We start from the raw sequence: 3,278 nt of genomic DNA on the forward strand, positions 1-3,278 counted from the left end.
GTTCATCATATCCGAACCAATCTGAGCCTTGCATAATCTTTTTAGGGTTTTGCTTTGTTGAATTTGCGGTTGCATCGTCGTGTCTAGTTGCTGGTCTTAGAGTCTAGTCTTTTAGAGTTTCGAGTTCTGGTCATAAGTTGTCACGCCGCCGCCGCACCATCATCATCGCCCCTGCCATCTACCACCACCGCACCGAATCCGTATCCATATACCACCACCAATCCGTGTCCATATACCACCACCGATCCATATCCATATACTACCACCGCTACCACCACCGCTGCCATATACCACCACCATATATCCACCACCAATCTGAGTTCTTTGCTTATTAGGTTTGTTTTCGGGATCCATCTAGATTCCGATTCGTGTTTCCTTGTCGGGTAGCCACGCTCCGTTTAGGCCCAAAATTTTTCGAAAACGCATTTTTCGAAAAAATTTCTGGCTATCCTATTTTTAGGTGTTTCTGAGTGTTTTGAGACAGGTGCCATTATAGGAAGTTTTTTTTGACCCGTTTCCAGTTTTTGGGTCCGGGCAGTCCAAAAAAAAAAAATTTTGGTCGAAAAAATTTCGTGCCCATCCTGTCAGTTTGAGCTAAGAAGAGTTTTGAGACACTCGCCATTATAGTGATTTTTCGCAAAAAAAAAAAGAAAAAGCAGCGCAAAAAAAAAGAGAGAGCGCAAAAAAAAAGAGCGAAAAAAAAATTCCAGAGTGTGCTTTTCCCTTGTTTACGTGCCGCGCCGTGATTTTGTTAGTGTTCTAGGCTCGCGTCTCTAGCACAGTCTAGCCTAGGACCAGCACAGTACCGTCGTTGAGCGTTTATTCAACTTTGCATCTCTGAATTGATTATTGCTGATCCTTTTTGCTACCATATTATAAGCCTTCCCAGCTCCACATACATCTACGTCGTGCGTTTGACTCTCCCTGGTAATCGCTCTATCCAAGCTTTGAGAGTTTTTGACTACAACGGTTGCCGATCACCGCCTGCTGCTGGGTAAGAACTGGTAAGAATTTGAGATTTGCTTGACGGATTTGTGACACCCACCACTACCACTTGTTTGTAGTCTATAGGATCATATTCTTGTGTGTTTCTATTGCTGCTAACCATGCCAGGATCACAAGCCGACGAGATTGACTGGGAGAATTTATCGAACAAGGAGCTTCATGATAAGTTTCAGCAAATGATGACTGAACAGGTGCAAGATGTGCTGAACAATTTTGAAGAGGCCATGGAGAAGATCACTGGCCTTGAGAAGACGTTCGAAACAAAGCTCGATAACAAGTTTAATGAATTGCTCGCGCGTCTTCCACCACCACCACCTGCTGCACCTAACGCACCTCTCCAACAACAACAACAACGACTACCTCCACGTCGCGAAGCAGACCTCCGCCGAGCAAGCCGTGTTCCTCTTGCGTTTGGCCAAACTGTTGGTGCTGCTGTTGATACTTCTGTGGCTCCTGCTGCTGATGCGGAGGAGGATGATTATGTGGGAGATTATGAGGATGAGGTTGATCAAAATCAACACTACGTGCAGCCACCTGTACCACCACCAGCAGGTCGACCTCAGGTATATATTTGTAATGGTAGGCCTGCACTACCACCTCAGGTACGAGATGATGTCCATATTCCTAAACTGAAATTGAATATTCCACCATTTGAGGGTAGATATGTTCCTGATATATATCTTACTTGGGAGTTAGAAACTGAACAACGATTTACATGTTTACAATATCCCGAGGAGAGACGAGTTGCTGCTGCCGTTTGTGCTTTCACTAGTTTTGCATGTGTATGGTGGTCTGAACATTGTAGATTATATCCTATTCCAACTACTTGGGCTGCTTTGAAAACTGCTATGCGTACGCGTTGGGTTCCACCATATTATCAACGTGAATTGCTTCAAAAATTGCAGCGTTTAAGACAAGGGAAAAATTTCTGTAGAAGAATATTATCAGGAATTACAAACTGGCATGATTAGATGTGGTATTGTTGAGGAGAATGAAGCTATGCTTGCACGTTTTCTGGGTGGATTAAATAGAGAGATTCAGACCATTCTAGACTATAAGGAGTATACTAATATCACTCGTTTATTCCATCTTGCTTGTAAAGCTGAACGTGAAGTGCAGGATCGACAAGCATTGGGGCGAACTAACTTTTCTGCAGGCCGACCTTCATCATGGACACCACGTGCATCTTCTACTTCAACTGCACCAGCACCTCCATCCGGTGCCACCTCCAGCCGTGATACAAGAAAACAGGCACAACCACCATTATCTGCCAAGAGCGCACCTGCGGGGCCTGCACAGCGTTCTTCTTCTTCCATGGCATCAACAGGGCACACAAGTGATATTATTTGTCATCGTTGTAAGGGAGGAGGTCATTATGCGAGAGAATGCAAATCTCCACGTGTGATGATTGCTACCGCGGATGGTGGATATTAGTCCGCTAGTGACTATGATGAGGAGACTTTGGCTCTTATTACACGTGAAGAACATGGTGGAGATGATTCTGATCATGAGACGCAATACATGGCTCCTGAAGACGCTGACAGGTATGAATGTTTAGTTGCTCAACGTGTTTTGAGTGTGCAGGTCACACAAGCTGAGCAAAATCAGAGGCACAATTTGTTCCATACCAAGGGAGTTGTGAAGGAACGTTCTGTGCGCGTCATCATCGACGGAGGGAGCTGCAACAACTTGGCTAGCATGGAGATGGTGGAGAAGCTTTCTCTCACCACAAGACCACATCCACATCCTTACTACATCCAATGGTTCAACAACAGCGGCAAGGTTAAGGTAACACGTACTGTTCGTGTGCATTTTAGTATCTCTACATATGCTGATTATGTTGATTGTGATGTGGTACCTATGCAAGCATGTTCCTTATTACTTGGTAGACCATGGCAATTTGATAAAAATTCTGTACACCATGGTAGAAACAATCACTATACTCTTGTTCATAAGGATAAAAATATTACTTTGCTTCCTATGACTCCTGATTCCATTTTGAAAGATGATATTAATAGAGCTAATAAAGCAAAACAGGAGACGAATAAGAGTGAAAATCAGATAGTGGCAAAAGAATTTGAGCAACAAATGAAGCCTAATAATAAACCATCTAGTGTTGCTTCTGAAATTAAATTGAAAAGTGCATGTTTATTTGCCACCAAATCTGATATTGATGAGCTAGATTTCAGCAAATCTGTTTGCTATGCTTTTGTGTGCAAAGAGGCATTATTTTCATTCGAGGACGTGCCTTCCTCTTTGCCTCCTGCTGTCAC

This window comes from Triticum aestivum, chromosome 2A (assembly GCF_018294505.1).
Source record: "Triticum aestivum cultivar Chinese Spring chromosome 2A, IWGSC CS RefSeq v2.1, whole genome shotgun sequence".
NCBI lineage: Eukaryota > Viridiplantae > Streptophyta > Magnoliopsida > Poales > Poaceae > Triticum > Triticum aestivum.